Here is a 20,717-nt window from a genome sequence, read left to right on the forward strand (position 1 = left end):
TAATTACCAAAAAGGATATAAGAAGATGTAAGAAGTTGACTCCCAACTCTGTCACGATGATCTAAGAACCATGAAAAGGCATCACAAAGAAGAGACAAGCTGGTATTTCTTCCCAGAATTAATGCACTTCTGTGAAGAAACGAAACCAAACATAAAAGCTGCAAATAGAGGTAACTCTCCACTATTAAACATTCTAGTAGACTTAGAGAACATATATCAATATCTGCCCCCCAGAAAATAGGCCATAAACCAAAAAGACATTAACGTGAAAAGCATATAACAAAACAAAGTTCGGAAGGCACAGTCTGAAGAGTAGACTCCAGTAAATGAAGGAGAATGCATACACTAAGAAAACAACATTCTCTGTAACTCTTGAGGCTTAGGAAACAATTTTTTAAATGATATCTTTAAATCTCACATAGAAACAAAACTTTCTTACAGAATTAAAAATTTTCATTATCATTTAGCTCTAAAAAAAAGGGGGGGGTTTAAAACTTCACAAAAGAAATAAGAGAATTTTTTCTTCCAATCTGAATTTTATTCTATGAAGCACCTCACTTGCTCCTAATTTCTCCCTCAGGTATAAGCTAAAAGAGAGCCAGGTACTGTTACTATGGAAGAGGGCTCACTGCAGGCTTGCTGCTGCTTTCCTTATTCTGTGTTTCTTCGTTCTGTGGTGCCTCTGGTTCATTTCTGCTGTGCTCTCCCTCACTGGAGTCACTGTCCATTCCACCTTGGGCTGGAGACTGTTTGTCCCTGGAATAGCTTTCACAGGTACTGTCTGCAGGAATAGCTCCTTTCCTCTTGGGTAAGATAGTGAAAAATGCCTCTTGCCAGTCTCTTGCCTCCAAGTACTCCAGAATGATTTCAAATACATGGTTAACTGCCAACACTTTTCGACTATTCATCTTCACAAAATTTCCAAGGGGGAGCTGTGCATGCTCAAATCCATAATCTGATGATTGTTTATACGTGAACCCCTTGTGATGGTTGTGATCTACCAACCCTGCAATCACACAGGCCTTTGATTCATCTAATTCCTTCAGTATATTCAGTGAATGTGATGTAAGATAAACCAGGTCTTCTTTCTTTATGAGTTCACTATAGTGTTCTGCTTTGATGTTGATATCCTTCCATTTGACCCATCCTTTGTCATTTTCATCCATATTCTTTTTCAGTTGGCCTCCATGGCTTGTCAAGTAAAACTGCACAGGATGCAGAGCTCGTCTATTTTCTGCATGACACCATTGAATCTGCTTATGAAGTTCCTTAATGTCCTTTAATACCATCAAATCATCAAAGCTACAGTCAATGATAAGACGGAGTGTGCTATGAACACCATGTCTTCGAATATGTTTTCTGTCATTTCCATCTGGGTTTGATTCCAGCTGACATTGCTGCTCTAATTTCTTTCTCTTGCATTTTTCTTTTTGCTTTTGTTGCTTTTGTTTGCGGAGCTCTCGCTGCTCGTCCCACTTTTCTGTTTTATTAGCTTCTTCATTTGTCGTTTAGATAACGGCTCAAGCCCTTCATCTAATCTTGGTTTCTGTTCCTCCTCTTGAGTTTCACTTAAGTCTTGTTTTTCTTCCACATTAGAAGTTTCATTACAAGCTGGCAACTTTTCAGAAGACATATTTGTTGTTTCGTGAGTTCAAGGCCATCCTGAGACTCCATAGTGAATTCCAGATCAGCCTGGGCTACAGGGAGACCCAAGAGGAGCTGACGGGGAGCGTGAGAGCGCGTTCAGGAAGCCGCGTGGAGTGGTCTCGCTACTGCTCACCCAGCCCTCCTACTGAAACTTCAGCTCCCAGAGGCGGCGGCTATAGTTACTCGTCGGATAATCCAGAACTGTTTTCTATTGCTCACTTTTCTCATAAAAGTGGACTGTATTTCTTTAGTTCATGGATTGAGTGATTTCGGATTGTATCCTGGAGTTAATGCTGTTATTTTGTAGATTCCAGATTTTGTTATTTTCTCCCCCAAATTTCACTCTTTGCATTAGCTGGCAGTTGCTTCAGGTGGAATCCAAGCGCAAATCTTGACTTGTTCACAGGGAGAAACTGTTCAAATTCCAGTTCTTTCTTTTAACCATGGATGCAAATTATTTTGAGCCCGTGTATGGTTCAGGAAGCAGCCTTAGACTTGGGCAAAAGTCCTAACAGATTCTAGGGCTACTCTTTAGGTTTTTCTCTACTCTTTGGTCCTGCCTTCATCTTAGAAATAGCCACCATTGCCCTGGGGAGTTCCCCCCTGGCTCCTAGGCCTCTGTACCACAGCCACACCGTGACTAAAAAAAGGGAAGTTCACCTTCAGTCATTTCCTTTCTGTAAATTTCATTTCCCCTCCTAAACCTGCCTACTTTTGTTTATGTTCTGAAAACATTCAATAGCTGTTTTTGATTTTGTTATTGTTTTGTTTTTGTTTTCTGAGGCAGGGTCTCACTCTAGCCCAGGCTGACCTGGAATTCACTCTGTAGTCTCAAGCTGGTCTTGAACTCACAGTGATCCTCCTACCTCTGCCTCCCCAGTGCTGGGATTAAAGGTGTGCGCCACCACGCCCGGCCATAGCTGCACCATCATTTATCACTGTTGTGTAGGAAAACCACCTTGTTAGGTTCTTAGTTGGCCATAGTGGGGGGAAGTGCAACCTTGTTTCAATTTTATACTGATAAATCAAAATTGGCATTTATAGTGTACAACACGATGTTTCTGTTTGTTCTTTTGTGCTTTTCACTTATTTACTTGTGTGTGTATGGGAACATGTGCCATGGTGCATGTGTGGAGTCGGGACCTTTTCCTCCTTCTTGCTCTTCCTCCTTTCCTAGCTCCTCTCCCTCCTTCTCTTCCTCCTTCTCCCCCCCCCCCCCCCGCCCTCCTCCTCTTCCTTCATCTTCAGAGCTTGTTTGGAGACTCTAGCAGGGCAGCACAGCTGCTCACACACCCTTGACAGAGGAGCAGTCCTCCTCCGCTTGGGGAAGGTCCTCTTCAACTGAGCGCGCATGCCTGGGTCGCTGAGGGAGAAAGGAGACACCCACCTAGCCGCCAGACCAGCCAAATCAGCTCTGGCAATCAATGGGGTGACAGATGTCGAAGCCACATCACCTTCACTTTTTCTCCTCTTCCTCCTCCTCCTCCTCTTCACTTCTTCTTTTTCCTTTTCTTGAGGTAAGGTCTTATTCTAGCCCAAGCTGACGTGGAACTTACTCTGCAGCCCTAGCTAGCCCCAAACTCACAGAGAGGTAAGAGATTACCTCAGCCTCCCAAGTGCTGTGATTAAAGGAGTAAGTCACCACACCTGGCTGTTCCACGTTCTTTGAGACGGTCTCCTGCCTCTGCAAATGAACTTCCAAACTGCCAGCAACCACTCATGAGTTTTGGATTCTCCTGGCTCTGCGTGTTGGGAAACACACACACACACACACACACACACACACACACACACACATGCCACTTTGTACCCAGCTCAACGTGGATACTTGGGAATAGAACCTGGGCCCGCAGAGCTTGCAAGCAAGTGCTTTTAGCCACTGAGCCACCTCCCCAGCTATGAGTTCAAGATCACCCTGAGACTACATAGTGAATTCCAGGTCATACCGGGCTAGAGTGAGACCCTAACTCAAAAATTTTTTTTCTTTAACCCCTCTTCTGATTTGTGTGTGTGTGTGTGTGTGTGTGTGTTTGAGGTAGGGTCTCACTCTAGGGATCTACCTACCTCTACCTCTCAAGTTCTGGGATTAAAGGTGTGTGCCACCACACCTGGCTCATCTTTTGATTTTTAACTAGAGTTTAGAACCAAAGATGCACTGTTATTCTGTTCTCCTACCTGGGCTTTGAGCCCTGCAATGGTTCCTCTTCAGCCAACTTGATTGGATTTAGAATCACCTAGGAGATTCTAGGTGATTCTTTGGATGCAGCTGTGAGGCCATTCCAGAGGCTCAATGATAAGGGCTCTGTGAAGTCCTGGACAAGAAAATCCAGGGTGAGTCCCATGTAGAATTCTCTCAGGGAATGTCTTGGCAAAGCTCTGAGGCATCTGGGTAAGCAGAGCCAGTTGCTCTGGAGAGAGTAACAGGGCTGCCACCAGTCTTCCACACCGGGCTTTTGGAAAGTAGCAGCTATGCAAACTGAGAGAACAAGAAGCAGCAGCACTGAAAACTTAGTCTGAGACAGAGTAAAAGGATGGCTCACCCAGACAGGCAGCATAGACCTCATCCAGGCTGCACGTGTGTGCACGTGCACACACACACACTCTCACACACACACTCCGACATAACTGTGGACAGGATGACAGGACATTCCCACCTGATACAACTTTTGGGATCAGTGGCCCAAGTTTACCCACATTTGGGGCTTTTATGTACTGAGGACAAGCCTGCCGTCAGCCCGTATGGAAATAAGGGGTCAAGTTGGCATGAACTGTATATATTAAGCTTAAGTATATACAGAGGACTTTGATTCACTGGAAGGTCAGGGAGAAGAGCACAGACTCAGAGAGAGACTGCTAAAAAGTTCCAAGGAGTAAGAAACAGGAAGTAATAGGAACGGAGAGCTGTTCCTAATCATCTTGTGACTCCATGAGTTCAGATGCAGTGAGAGATTCTATCTCAGAAAACAAGGATGGAGCTGGAGAGATGGCTTAATGGGGCATTTGTCTGTGAAGCTGAATGATCCAGGTTCAATTCCCCAGTACTCACATAAGCCAGATGCACAAGGTGGTGCATGCATGTGGAGTTCGTTTGTAGTGGCTAGAGGCCTTGGCACGCCTATTCTCTCTCTCTCTCCCTCGTCCTCTCTATATCTTTCTTAAATAAATGAATGAATAAAATAAATAAGGCGGAGAGTAGTAATTGAAGAAGACAACTGTCTATGTGCAGCTGCACACACCTGTGCATGCATATCACACACAAATACACATGCAAAAAAAAAAAAGACAACTACTTCTCTCTAGAACGTTGTAGCCCCTCTGTCCTTTGAAATGCACACCAGATACAGCAAAGTTTTGTTGTCCTCGTTGTTTTGTTTGTATATGTGTAAGTATGGTTGCATGTGTGTACTTGCACATGCATGTGTGTGTGTGTGCATGTGAAGGCATGAGGACAAACTCAGGTGTCATTCCATAGGTGCTATGCATCTTTCTGAGATCAAGCCTCTCAAAGACCTGAAGCTCCCCAAGTAGGCTGGACTGGATGGCCAGCAAGCCGAGGGGGGTGATTGTCTCTGCCTCCCCAGCAATTGGATTATGTGCATGTGCCACCATGCCCAGCTCTTTTATTTTGTAATGTTTTATTGATTATTTACACACACGTGTGGAAGCCAGAGAAGGATTCTAGGTGCCCTCCTCTCTCACTTTTCTGCCTTATTTCCTTGAGGCATGGTCTGTCATTGAACCTGGGGCTCACCCATGCTTCGGTTGGACAGGCTGACTGGGAGCCCCAGTGATCCTCCTGCTTCTGCCCTCTCCAGTGTTGGGGTTACAGGCATGTGCAGCCGTGCCCAGCTTTTATGTGGACGTCAGGAATCAATCTGAGATCCTCATGCTTGAATAGCAAATGCTCTCACCCACTGAGCCATCTCACCAACCTTCAGCTCAATATATTTTTTTAAATTTTTGTTCATTTTTATTTATTTATTTGAGAGTGATAGAGACAGAAAGAGGCAGATAGAGAGAGAGAGAGAGAGAGAATGGATGCCCCAGGGCTTCCAGCTACTGCAAATGAACTTCAGATGCATGTGCCCCCTTGTGCATCTGGCTAACATGGGTCCTGGGGAATCGAGCCTTGAACCGGGGTCCTTAGGCTTCACAGGCAAGCGCTTTACCACTAAGCCATCTCTCCAGCCCCCAGTTCAATATTTTAACTATTAGTAATCACTGTTAATCCTCCAATTGGCTCATATTTTTGAATACCTGGATCCCAGCTGGTGGCAATCTGGGAAAGTTGTGGAGCATTTGGGAGTGGAGCCTTGCTGGAGGAGGTGTGTCACTGGGGGCAGGTCTTAAGGTTTATCAGTCCCTAGCTTTTTGCCGCTGCTAGTCAGCTCACTCTCCTGCAGCTGTTACATACCTGCTGTGGCAGAGGAGATGTCTAGCCTCTTTCCCCGCCATGCTTTCCCCTGCCATCACAAAGCTTCCCCTCGAGACTGTAAACCAGAGTAAAAACTTCCCTACAACTACTTTTGGTCGAGCTTTGTCCCAACAACAAGAAGGAAACCACAACATCTGCCATGATGAAACTCCCCCCCTCCAGAAGTATAAGCTGAAATAAATCCCTTCCTCCCTTCCATATGTTGTTTTTGGTTGAAATAGGAAGTAACTACTACAACTAGCAATAAATAAAATTATCTTGAGCTTGAAATGCAAATTATGTGAAGAATGGATTTGGAATGGAATCCTGTGGAAAAAAATTACTAAAAACAGCGTCTAATTTATTGAATTAGGTAATAATTTAAAAGATATGCATTAGGTTTGAAATGGCACAAATGGTTTTCCTTCTGTAAGATCCTCAGCAAGGTCATTATTCCACGTCAAGATGACAAACACTCAGGATGAAGTGATGTCTCATTTATCACAAAATCCCTTCCTAGGATTTTATTTACTTATTTGTTTATTTAGGGTTTTTATTTTTTCAGTGTAGGGTCTCACTAGCTCAGGTTGACCTGGCACTCATTCTTTAGTCCCATGCTGGCCTCAGATGCTCAGCAATCCCACTACCTCTGCCTCCAGAGTGCTGGAGGCAGAATCTCATGCCAGCCCAGACTGACCTGGAACTCACAGTCCACGCTGGCCTTCAACTCACAATGACCCTCCGACCACTGCCTCTCTAGTGCTGGGACTATTAGTGTGTGCCACCACACCCAGCTTCCTTGAACTTTTAGAGGACAACAGAATAGACTAAAATTTCCACTGTAGCTCTGAATGGTTCAAACAGTTTTAGATTTAAGCATTTTTTACTTTCTGTTAACTATGGATTCACCATTTTCTGTTTCAAATGCAAAAAAAAAAAAAAAAAACCCAAACAGGATTTTGATCTTTACTTTCATACTTCAACCATATCTAAAAGGAAACATTTTTATTTATTTACTTTCTTATTTATTAATTTATTTGAGAAAGAGTGTGTGTGTATGAGTACGGTCACGTCAGGGTGTCCTGTTTCTGCAAATGAACTCCAGACATATGTGCCACTTTGCACATCTGGTTTTACATGCAAACACCTTTAATTGCTGAGCCATCTCTCCATCCCCCATGCTTCAACCTTTCTATGATTATATTTCACCAAGAAACTCTTCCTTTTTATTATCATTTGTGTTATTCTGTGGAGTGGTGAGTTTTTAAAAATACTGAGATGTAGGAAAAAAGTCGTCATTGAACAGGACATGGTAGCACTCAGAAGCTGAGGCTGAGATCAGAAATTCAAGACTAGCCTCAGTTACATGAGACCCTGTCTCAATACAAACAAATAGGGGCTGGAGAGATGGCTTGGTGGTTAAAGGTGCTTGTCTGCTAAACCTGACTGCTTAGGTTCAATTCCCCAGTATCCACATAAAGCCACATGCACAAAGTAGCACGTGCATCTGGAGTTCATTTGTAGTGGCAAGATGCCCTAGCATGCCCATCCTCTCTCTCTCTCTCATTGCAAATAAATAAACAAATATATACTTATATATAAAGTTAGTGAGTCTCCAGAAACCTGAGGATTGAGCTGTCTTAGAAGTTGTGAGAAAAGCAGGTTCAACTTTATTTCTTCTTCCCAGACGAGGACCCACAACAGTGCCCGTCCCTGTGAGGAGAAGACAGACCATGGCTTCACTTTCCTGCAGCCCTTCTGTCAGCTACACACCATTGCTAAATGAGCAGGGCTCCCACCTCTCTCTCTTCAGTATGAGCCAAGAGCATTGCAGACTCTCACTTCCGATGCCATTTTCTTCCTCTGATTTAGGGCAATTCTGGCCAACTAATGCCTTTCGCAGAGTTTGCCTTGTTCTCCCAGAATTAGCTCAGGACAAACTGATATTTCAATCAGAGCCTGCCTTCATGCCATCTCTAGGCCATGATTACTTGATCACACACTCATCAGTACTTCTCATCACATATCCTCCTATATCTGAAGCCCTCCAGTAACCTCATTGTCAAAGCCACACATAAATGTAGTTCTCATTTCTAGAATGGAATTCAGTGCAATGCAAGTTTTAGAGCAGTGCATTTGTGCAGCCAGTGAACCAGCCACAGAAGCATTCCAGCAGATTGCACATACATGAATGCTGCCAACACATTGCATTTACTAAAACCCAGCAAGCTACCTACTCATAGGCTAGCTCTGGGGTTCATGGATATGCAGGATGAGAGAGTCCTTAAAAGAAGAAAATACTAGGTGCCTTTCTGCCTGCATGATAAAAGGAGTGTCTATCCAGGGGAAAGTGAGGGTTGAAGGTTAATTGCATGTGTCCACATGGTAAGGCTCTAGTGGCCAACTGCTTAGTCAAACACTTGTCTAAATGTTCTCGTAAAGGCATTTTGGAGAGTGGTTACTATTTGCAATCAGCTGATTTTAAGTAAACATTACCCCCAGTGATGCCTCATGGAATCTGTTGAAGGCTTAAAGGCCTTAACAGCAAAAACTGAGGTTTTCTGAAAAAGAAGGAATTTTACCTGAAGATTCACATGGAAATTCTGCCTGGGTTTTCAGCTTGCTCTAGACTTTTATTTGCTGTTTGTTTTTCAAGGTAGGGTGTCTCTGTGCCCAGGCTGACCTGGAATTCACTATGGAGTCCCAAGGTGGCCTTGTACTCATGGCAATACTCCTACCTCTGCCTCTCAAATGCTGATGCTGGGGTTAAAGGGTTGTATGCATGTGTGTGGGAGGTCATGTGTGTGTCATGGCACATGTGTATCAGGGGTCAGTCCTCACCTTCCACTTCATTTGAGGACAGGTCTGCCACTGTTGCTATATATGCCAGGCTAGCAGGCCAGGGGCTTCTGGGATATTCCTGTCTGCCTTCTGTCTCACCATAGTCACACTGGGCTTATGATGCCTTCCACAGCAGCTGGCTTTTATGTGGGTTCTGGGAATCCAAACTCAGATGCTCATACCTGCACAACAAACACTTTATCCACTGAACCATTTCCCCAGCCCCTGCTCTTTTAAAAAGGGCCTTGTGTTGCCCAGACTGGGCTCAAACTTGATATGTAGCCAAGAATGACCATATTTTTATTTCTTTATTTGCAAGGAGGGAGAGAAAGGGAGGGAGTGACAAAGAGAGCATGCCAGGGCCTCCAGCCACTGCACACAAACCCCAGACGCATATGCTACCTTGTGCGTCTAGTTTATGTATGTACTGGGGAATTGAACCTGGGACCTTCGGCTTTGCTGGCAAGCACCTTAACTGATAAGCCATATCTCCATCCCCTGAACTGAACTAATATTTCAGTCTGTTATGGCAGAGAAGGCATGGGGAGGTAGCAGCTTAAGGCAGCTGGTCACATTCAGTACGCAGCAAGGAAACAGAAAGTGATAAATGCTGCTGCTCAGCCAGCTCTTTCCTTTTTGTACATTCCAGATCCCTGACCCATGGAGTGGTGCTGGCCATAGCTAAGATGGTAACTTCAGTTAACTTAATCAAGATAACCCCTCATAGGCAAAGCACTCCTCCTCTTTCTTTGGCCCTTACATTCTTTCTGCCACTTCTTCTGCAATGAGCTCTAAGCATTGGAGGGTGTGATAAAGATGTCTCACTTGGTGCTAAACACTCCACTGTCACTTCTCAGCAGACCTTGAACCCTTGATCTTCTTACCTCTTCCTCTCAAGTGCTATAATTACAGGGCCATGTCACCATGCCTGGCTCTGGGGTGTGTGTGTGTGTGTGTGTGTGTGTTTGTGTGTGTGTGTGTGTGTGTGTGCGTGTGCGTACGCACACATGTATTATTGAGAAATAAACAAGCACAGAACTTCATACATACTGAGCAAGCACTCTATCACTGAGATAGTCTATAGTTCAACACTATAGCACCATACATTTTGAACTTACAATCCTCACAATCACATAAACCAATTCTTGCCAAGTCTACATAAATAAGTAAATATACACTCAGGAGGTCAAGGTAGGAAGATTGCCATGAATTGAGTCCAGTCTGAGACTACATAGTGAATTTCAGGTCAGTCTGGGCTAGAGCAAGACCTTACCTCAAAAAACACAGAAACAAACAAACAAACAACAACAACAAAAAAAAAAACAAGAAATAAATATAAAACATGCTGGGTGTGGTGGCACATGCCTTTATTCCCAGCACTTGGGAGGCAGAGGCAGGAGTATCGCCATGAGTTCAAGGCCAGGTGAATTCCAGGTCAACCTGAGCTAGAGGGAGACTCTACCTTGAAAAACCAAAAAAAAAGGGGGGGGGGATGGAGGGGTGGCTTAGCAGTTAAGGTGTTTGCTTGCAAAGCCAAAGGACCCAGGTTTGATTCCCTAGGACCCACGTTAGCCAGATGTACAAGGGGGTGCATGTGTCTGAAGTTTGTTTGTAGTGGCTAGAGGTCCTGGCACACTCATTCTCTCATTCTCTTGCCCTCCCTTAAAATAAATAAATAAATAAACATAAAACAAGGTGGCAAATGCCTTTAATCCCAGCACTCAGGAGGCAGAGGTAGGTGGATCACCATGAGTTACAGGCCACCCTGAGACTACTAGTGAATTCCAGATCATCTTGGCCTAGAGTGAGACTCTACCTCAGAAAACTAAAAAAGTAAAATAAAATAAAAAACATAAACTTTTTCATATGCGTGTATACACATAAACATAGAAAACATTAGCTATTTTTCTTTGAAAAATCCTGGCTGATTTAGTTAGATTTATTCTAAATGGTCAAGAGAACAGGATGAGTTATTTGAATAAGGGATTAGCAATGTACTAAATACATGTTTTAAAAAAAAGAACCATGAGTTGGAGAGATGGCTTAGCAATTTTAAGCACTTGCCTATGAAGCTTAAGGACCCCAGTTCCAGGCTTGATTCTTCAGGACCCACATTAGCCAGATGCACAAGGGGGCGCACGCGTCTGGAGTTCATTTGCAGTGGCTGGAGGCTCTGGCACGCCCATTCTCTCTCTCTCTCTATCTGCCTCTTTCTCCCTCTGTCACTTTCAAATAAATAAATAAATAAATAAATAAAAATTTTTTAAAAAGAATCGGTAGTAATTTTCCATTCTGGATAGTAGGAGGGAAAAAAGAGAATGGCATTTTAGAATTCCAAATTATATGTGACTCCTTGTAAATTGTGCCAATAAGGCAAAGAATTTCTAAAAAGGACATCTAAGAAACTTAAAGCTACAGGGCTTAGAGCTGGGGTGTGGCTTAATAGTAGGGCCATATTTATCAGGAATAATACCCTAGTTTCAATCCCCAGAACAAAAATAAATACATAGGTAAATACTACATTGCTCAGATCCAAAAATGAGATAAAATTTCAACTTATCTTGATCACCAAACACTCAGAAGATAGGCGTGTTAGACCATACTTGTAAACCCAGCACTGAGTAAGTTGAAGCAGGAGGATCATGAATTTTACAAATAGATAATATGTGGTAAGGCAAAATTTAAATATATTCCTTTTCTATTTTTTGGTTAGCACACAAAGTTTTAGGTATTGTTATGGCAATTTCAAACATAATTGATTCTCCTCCCCACCAGCTTCCCCATCCACAAATGTATTCCTTTTGTTGTTGTTTTTGTTTTTGTTTTTCAAGGTAGGATTTGACTCTAGCCCAGGCTGACCTGGAATGCACTATGGAGTCTCAGGGTGGCCTTGAACTCACGGCGGTCCTCTTACCTCTGCCTCCCAAGTGCTGGGATTAAAGACATGCGCTACCACGCCCGGCATATTCCTTTTGATTCATATATAAACTTATACTTTAAATTTGTAATGCTGAATACTTTTTTCTCTGTCAAAGATTAAGATGTCTTTATTGATTTTCCTCTAGCACACCATCAAGATTTTCATGTTGTAATATATTCTACATTTGTAGTTTACTGTCTCCTTTTGACAAGACACTTCCTTATGTAGGTCAATCCTGGAAGTACTGTTTTATAAGCAACTATGAAATTTAAATGTTCTTTGTAAGCCGGGCATGGTGGTGCACATCTTTAATCTCAGCACTCCGGAGGCAGGGGTAGGAGGATTGCCATAAATTCAAAGCCACCCTGTGAATTCCAGGTCAGCCTGGGCTACAGTGAGATCTACCTCAAAAAAACAAAACAAAAAAATAAATAAATAAAATATTTTTAAGAATTAAAAAAGAATGAAATGAGCTGAATACCCATGTTTCTCCCTCGGTAGCTAATTCAATGTGTTTTCATAGTCTTAGGAATTGTTGCTTTCTTGATAGTGTGAAATTTCAAAGTGTGAAATTAAAACTTTAATGTTGTTATTTAATTCTTGGTTGATTTGATGTTCTATTTAAAATAAAATATATCTTAACATTTTTTTGTAGTCTCAGGACGGCCTCAAGCTCACAGCAATTGTCATATCTCTGCCTTCTGAGTGCCAGGATCAAAGGCATGTGTCACCATGCCCAGCTCTTATCAACTATTTTAAAATTTTTATTATTTTGTGTGTGTGTGTGTGTGTGTGTATGTGTGTGTGTGTGTGTGTGTGTGTAAGAGAGAGAGAGAGAAAGAGAAATAAAGGAAGAGAATGAGAGTACTTCTAGCCACTGCGAACAAACTCCAGACGCATGCACCACCTTGTGCATCTGGCTTTATGTGGGAACTAGGGAATGAAAGCTGGGTCCATAGACTTTGCAAGCAAGCACCTTAACTGCTGAGCCATCTCTCCAGGCCTCTTAGTAACTTTCTTTTGGTTTGTTTTTTGTTTTTTGTTTTTCAAGGTGGTCTCGCTCTAGTCTGGGCTGACCTGGAATTAACTATATAGTCTCAGGGTGGCCTTGGTCTCATGGTGATCCTCCTACCTCTGCCTTCTAAATCCTGGGATTAAAGGCGTGTGCCACAATGCCTGGCCTCCTCTTATTAACTTTTGATGGAAAATAAAGCTGTATGTTGGTAGCTGAATTTTGGCATGTTAGTCACTTAATAAAGGTTACACTTGTGCACCTGGACAACAGCAACAACAATACCAACAGGACAACACTTCAATAACTCTCCAGTTGCCAGGCTGCAAGCATAAGGTGAAGCTTCCAGTCATCCCTGCACGGTTCTTGAGAAGATGCCCTAAGTAGGTTATTCTAGCCTTAAGGCAAAGAAATGAATTATGGATGAGTCAGTACATGAAACCAATCAGATAAAAATATATAACTTAGCCCAAAATAAGCTCATTAAATCAAAAGACTAAGGCAATTATGTATTCATAATATGAAAGAGGATTAATAGTCTTTTTTTTTAAGTTATCAATAGCTTTGTTTTTTCTTTTTGCAATTTCCATTTGTTTGGTACTCCATAAATGGACACTAATAAGAAATAGTCTTTGCAGTACAATGAAGTATCATAGCCTAACTTTTTTTTTTTTAAGAATCCCTGTTTTTAGATCCTGGTTCAACTCTCCAGGACCCACGGAAGCCATGTGCACAAGGGGGAGCATGCATCTGGAGTTCCTTTGCAGTGGCTGGAAGCCCTGCCACGCCCATTCACTCACTCTCTCCCTCTTTCTCTCTTTCAAATAAATAAATAAAATATATATTTTTTTAAAAAGCCAGGTGTGGTAGTGCATGCCTTTAATCCCAGAACTCAGCAGGCAGAGGTAGGAGGATTGCTGTGAGTTTGGGGCCACCCTGAGACTACAAATGAATTCTAGGTCAGCCTGAACTAGAGTGAGACACTACCTCGAAAAAACAAAACAAAACATAAAAAAGCTGGGCATGGTGGTGCACACCTTTAGTCCCAGCACTTGGGAGACAGAGGCAGGAGGATCATTGTGAGTTCAAGGCCATCCTGAGATTACATAGTGAAGTCCAGGTCAGCCTAGGCTGGAGTGAGATCCTACTTAAAAAAAAAAAAAAAAAAAAAAAAAAACCAGAAAATGTGAGCTCCACACTCAGGGAGAGACTCTCAGGAAATAAGGCAGAACAGCAAGAGGAGGCCACCCATCCTCTTCCTTTGGCCTTCACACACTTGCATGTGGGGTGAGTGCATCTGCACACACATGTGCATATACATCACATGTACCAGACACACACAAAACCATGCAGGGAGTAAAACTGAATTGCTAAAAACTGGCATCTGCCAATGAGGTTAACTCTTTTCTCTGGTTTGAAGAACAGAAGACATCGGTTGAAAATGGCACCTGATTTAGCAGTGATTTCCTTCATGGCCCCTCCTCTCAGACTGGTGGCCATTTATTTATTTATTTATTTATTTTTATTTTTCTGGTTTTCTGAGGTAGTGTCTCACTTTAGCCCAGGCTGACCTGAAATTCACTACATGGTCTCAGGGTGGCCTTGAACTCATGGCAATCCTCCTACTTTTGCCTCCCAGAGTGCTGGGATTTAAGGCGAGCACCACCATGCCCAGCCCTGTTTGTTTGTTTCTTTTTTTTTCTTTGAGGCAGTCTCACTCTAGCCCAGAATGACTAACTGACCTAGGACTCCCTCTGTTGCCCAGGATGACCTTGAATTCATGTCAATCCCCTTACCTCAGCCTTCCAAATTCTGGGATTAGAGATGTGAAGCATCCCCACCTGGTTAGCCATTTATTTTCAGTCATTTACTGCTTGAAGAAATGAACTGGCAAAAGGAAGTATATTTTACCAAATGACACTTTTAAAATGGAGCTTTTTTTTAGGTAGGGTCTCACTGTAGTCCAGGCTGACCTGGAACTCACTCTATAGTCCCAGGCTGCCTTGAATTCACAGCTCCCCTCCTACCTCAGCCTCCTGGGTACTGAGATTAATGGTGAGTGTCACCACACCTGACTCAAAATGCAGCTTTTATTTTTGTTTCCGTTTTTCTCTCTGCCAGTAATGTCAGATTATGAGAAAGTGCACTGACTCCATTGCATGGAATAAGAGTCCAGGAGGGTTGGAGAGATCGCTTAGTGTTTAAGGTGCTTGACTGTGACCTAAACACGCAGGTTTACTTCCCAAGGACCCACTTAAGCCAGATGCACAGGGGGGCACGTGTATCTGGAGTTTGTTTGCAGTGGCTAGATTCTAGGGCCTGGTGCACCTGTTCCCCCTCTATCTGCCTCTTTCTACCTCGCTCATAAATAAATAAATATTAAAAAAAAAAAAAAGAGCTGGGGAGAGGTTGAGAACAAGAATCCTTAAATAGGGACTGGGAAGATGGCTCAGCAGTTAAAGGTGTTGGCTTGTAAAGACTCCCCACCTGGGTTCAATGCCAAGCCACCCACGTAAACCAGATACCAAAAAGTGGTGCAAGCCTCTGGAATTTGTTTGCAGCAGCAAGGGGCCATGGCATGCCCACCTACATGTATATGCAAGTAAATACATTTAAAATATTGTTTTAAATCCTTTTTTAAAAAGATCTGCTTTAGGGGTTAGGAAGATGGCTTAATAGTTAAAGATCCTTGCTTGTGAGCCTGCCAGTGTGAGTTCAGCTTCTCAACACCCATGTAAAGCCAGGTGTAAGGAGACTTTATATCTGTGATCCCAAAGCGCCTAAGGCAATGGGAGGCAGAGCCAGGAGTATCCAGAAAACTTGAAGGCCAGCTACACCGGCGCACACCAAGCAGAGTGCCAAAAACAAAATAACAATAAGGGAGACCCTGACCACGCAGGGTGGAGGGAGAAGATACTCAAGGTTTCCTCAGACCTCCACACATACACCATGGCACGTGTGCGTGCACACACACACACACACACACACACACAGAATTTTTATTTATTTTTTAAATTTTGATTTATTTATTTGAAAGAGACAAAGAAGGAGACAGAGAATGGGCGTGCCAGGGCCTCCAGCCACTGCAAACGAACTCTAGACGCATGTGACACCTCGTGCGTGTGGCTAACATGGGTCCTGGGGAATTGAAACTGGGTCCTTTGGCTTTGCAGGCAAATGCCTTAACTGCTAAGCCATCCCTCCAGCCCCCTGGATGTTGTTTTTCTTTTTTTTTTTTTTTTTTTTTTTTTTTTTTGGTTTTTCGAGGTAGGGTCTCACTCTAGCCCAGGCTGACTTGGAATTCACTATGCAGTCTCAGGGTGGCCTAGAACTCTTGGCGATCCTCCTACCTCTGCCTCCCGAGTGCTGGGATTAAAGGCGTGCGCCACCACACCCGGCTTGGATTTTGTTTTTTGAGGTAAGGTCTCACTCTAGCGCAGGCTGACCTGGATTTCACTATGGAGTCTCAGGGTGGCCTCGGACTCATGGTGATCCTCCTACCTCTGCCTCCCAAGTGCTGTGATTAAAGGTGTGCACCACAACGCCCAGCTCTCCCGGAATTTTTTTAAAACAGAAAAAGAAATCTGTGTTAGTTTTACTTTTTGAAATTTACAGAAGGAAATCATTTTTGTTTTTGTTTTGTCTTATTTTTTTTTTTTTTCTGAGATAGGGTCTTGCTCTAGCCCAGACCTGGAATTCACCATGTAGTCTCACAGTGGCCTCATACTTATGGCAATCTTCCTACCTCAGCCTCCACAGTGCTGGAAGGTGTGTGCCACCATGCCTGGTGGAATAGAAAATAGTTTTATATTGATTACAGCTGCTGTTGATGAAAAGGTCAATACAACAGGAATCCAGTTGGGCGCAGAAGTTTCAACGACAACGCATGGTAACCACGGGGCGCAGTGTTGTAAGCAAAGATGACCCCGCGCCGGTGGTGTGGCTCGGTGGCGGAGCACTTGCTCGTCATACACAGCCCTGGGTTCCATCTCCAGCACCCTAGGACACTACATGTGCACAAATTCATCTCCGAGCTTGTCAAAGAGGACCTTCCCGTAAAATTCCTTCTTAAAAGGAATTCCAGAAACTAGAAAAATATTAGAGCAGTTGGTAGGGAAGTTGAAACTAGAAAATCAAAGTTGAGATGCTTGGTAGTAGCACTTGTATATTGAGCTCAGTGCACCAACTGACAAATCACAAATTGTCAATTGCCCACCTGAAACAAGAGATCTAGAAAGATGTTTTCTGGCCACTGGGAAGAAGGGTATTGTTAGGCTTTTGGGAGGAAGAGCGCTACAGAGAAAGATATAGAATCAGATAACCCTTCCTGTAGAATCTATTACGAAGTGGTGGGTGTTAAGGAGAGTTTCAGCCCACCCAAGGAGAATAAAGCCTATTTCTGTTTGTAGAAAATATTTTATTTATTCGTGAGAAGAGAGGAATGGGGGAGAGAAAGAATGAATATGGGTATGCCAGAGCCTCTAGCCACTTCAAACAAACTCCAGATGCATGTACCACTTTGTGCATCTGGCTTTACATGGGTACTGAGGAATCTAACCTGGGTCATTCAGCAAGCACCTTAATCACTGAGCCATCTCTCTAGCCCTCACCACCACTGCCTTTTTTTTTTTTTTTGAGGTAGGGTTTCACTCTAGCCCAGGCTGACCTGGAACACAGTCTGTGGTTCTAACAGGTATACCATGCTGTGCTCACTATGGCCTCAACAGTGGTAAGAAGAAGGAGAAGAAGGAGCCAGGCGTGGTGGCGCAAGCCTTTATTAATCTCAGCACTCGAGAGGCAGAGGTAGGAGGATCACCGGGAGTTCGAGGCCACCCTGAGACTACATAGTGAATTCCAGGTCAGCCTGGTTAGAGTGAGAACCTACCTCAAAAAAAAAGGGGGGGGGGGAAGAAGAAGGAAAGGAAAGGGAGGAGATGGAAGAGGAAGAAAAAGGAAGTCAGGGCCTGGAAAGATGGCTCAGCAGTTAAAGGCACTTGCTTGCAAAGCCTGACTGCATAGGTTTGAACCCCCAGTACCTAACTAGATACAAAAGGTGACACATGTGTCTGGAGTTCATTTTTCAGTGGCAGGGGGCCTGGGCATGCATCTCCATTCTCTTTAAAATTTTAAAAATGAGCTGGGTGCAATGGAGCATGCCTTTAATCCCAGCACTTGTGAAGAAGAGGTAGGAGGATTGCTTTGAGTTTGAGACCAGCCTGAGACTACAGAGTGAATTCCAGGTCACCCTGAACTAGAGTAAGACCCTATCTTTAAAAAATAAAATAAATAAAATAAAAAATGAGGGCTGGAGAGATGGCTCAGCAGTTAAGGCACCCAGGTTCAACTCCCCACCACCCATGCAAAGCCAGACACACAAAGTGACACATGCCTGAAATTTGTTTGCAGTGGTTGGAGGCTCTGGCATGCCCATTCTCTCTCTCTCTCTCTCTTTTTTTTTTTTTTTTGGTTTTATGAGGTAGGGTCTCACTTTAGCTCAGGCTGACCTGGAATTCTCTATGCAGTCTCAGGGTGGCCTCGAACTCACAGTGATCCTCCTACCTCTGCCTCCCGAGTGCTGGGATTAAAGGTGTGAGCCACCACGCCCAGCTTCCATTCTCTCTCTTTTTCTCTCTTGCTGTCTCTGCTTGCAAATAAATAAAAATATTTCTAAAAATTTATGGGCTAGAGATATGGCTTAGCAGTTAAGGTGGTTGCCTGCAAAGTCTAAGGACCTAGGTTCAATGTCTCAGTACCCAGGTAAACTAGAGGCACAAGGTGGTGCAAGCATCTGAAGTTCCTTTGCAGTGGCTAGAGGCCCTGGCGCATCCATTCTCTCTCTCTAGCTCTCTCTCTCCCTCTCTCTCTTTATTCCTCTCTCTCTCTTTTAAATAAATAAATAAAATATTTTTTAAAAAGTTAAAAAATGATGGGCTTGAGAAGTGGCTTAGTGGTTAAGGCACTTGCCTGCAAATCTGAAGGATCCAGGATCCATGTAAGCCAGATGCACAAGGTAGCACATGAGTCTGGAGTTCATTTGCAGTGGCTAATGGCCCTGGCATGCCCATTCTCTCTCTCTCTCATATAAATAAATAAAATAAAATATTTGGGCTGAAGAGATGGCTTAGCGGTTAAGGCACTTGTCTGCGAAGTTCAAGGACCCAGGTCCAATTCTCCATGTGTCATGTTAGCAAGATGCACATCCATATGGAGTTCTTTTACAGTGACTAGAGGCCCTGGTGTGCCCATTCTCTCTCTCTCTCCCTCCATCCCTCTGTCTCTAATAAATAAATAAAATGATTAAAAAATTTAAAATAGAGATGGCTTAGCAGTTAAGACACATGCCCCTGGAGCCTAAGGACCTAGGTTCAATTCTCTAGGTCCCACATAAGCCAGATGCACATGGTGGAACATGCATCTGGAGTTTGCCATTCTCAACTCTCTCTCTCTCTCTCTCTGTCTCTAACAAATGAATAAATGAATAAATCTTTTTAAAAAAAGTTAATTAAAAACGAAGGCTGGAAAGATGGCTCAGCAGTTAAGGTGCTATCCTGCAAAACCTAACATGAGTTCTGTTCCCCAGATGCACAAAGTGGCGCCTATGTCTGGAGTTCATTTGCCACCGCTGGAGGTCCTGGCACATGCATTCTCTCTGTCTCTATCTCTCTGCTTGCAAATAAATAAATAAAAATAGTTTAAAATATTAAAACTGAGCCGGGCATGGTGGCGCATGCCTTTAATCCCAGCACTCAGAAGGCAGGGGTAAGAGGATCGCCGTGAGTTTGAGGCCACCCTGAGACTCCTTAGTGAATTCCAGGTCAGCCTGGGCTACAGTGAGACCCTACCTCAAAAAATATATATATATTAAAACTGAGTCAGAGGTGGGAGCTGACAGCCATAGGCATCATCATTTCCTCCTCTCTCCAACCCGGAAGTGGTATTGCTCTCCCTGTTTTACAGTGAAGAAGGCTCAGGACACAGCTATGAAGGACAGAACCAGACTTGCAGTCCACTCAGCTGAGCACAGTCAACAAAAAGGGCGTCTGTTAACCATGGTCTGGTCAGTCACTGTGAGCAAGTGATGGGAAATGAGCATGTGGCACATGCTTGCAGAACATGTGCTGAAACATTAAATTTCATCTTTGGGAAGCAGATGATGAAGATGGAAATAGGAGACCCTGTGAACTCCTTTACATCAGTCTTGACACAGGAATGGAAGGCACAACAGGTCATAATAGCATGACAAAAAAAAACACACACAAAAAAAAAACCTGGTCTTTAAAAAAATGGAGGGAAGTGGTTGGAGAGATGGTTTATTGGTTAAGGCATGTAGTGGTTTGATTCAGGTGTCCCTCATAAACTTAGGTGTAATGAATGTTAGGTTCCCAGCTCATGGAGATTTGGGAATTAACACCTCCAGGAAGCAGTGTATTGTTGGGGGCTGGCCTATGGGTGTTATAGCCAGTTTCTCCTTGCCAGTGTTTGGCACACTCTCCTGTTCCTGTTGTCCACCTTATGAGGGCCAGGGGGTAATGTCCACTCTCTGCTCATGCCACCATTTTTCGTGCCATAATGGAGCTTTCCCCTGAGCCTGTGAACCAAAATAAACCTCTTTTTTGCCCACAAGCTGCTCTCGGTTGGGTCATTTCTACCAGCAATGTGAACCTAACTGCAACAAGGCACTAGTCTGCAAAGCCTAAGGACTCAGGTTCGACTCCCCAGAACCCACATACACCAGATGTGCATGGTGGTACATGCGTCTGGAGTTCATTTGCAGTGGCTAGAAGCCCTGACATGCCAATTCTCACTCTCTCTGTCTCTCAATAAATAAGTAACAATAAAATTTTAAAATGGGGGAGACTGAGGAATTATCTCAGTAAAGTGCT

General features: G+C 43.5%; 1 pseudogene; it reads right to left on the reverse strand.

Moving 5' to 3' along the window:
- Window positions 1–611: 611 nt before the first annotated feature.
- On the reverse strand, window positions 612–1,633 carry LOC123459558 (annotated as a pseudogene).
- Between the last annotated feature and the right edge of the window lie 19,084 nt (window positions 1,634–20,717).

Source organism: Jaculus jaculus, chromosome 3, assembly GCF_020740685.1.
Source record: "Jaculus jaculus isolate mJacJac1 chromosome 3, mJacJac1.mat.Y.cur, whole genome shotgun sequence".
NCBI lineage: Eukaryota > Metazoa > Chordata > Mammalia > Rodentia > Dipodidae > Jaculus > Jaculus jaculus.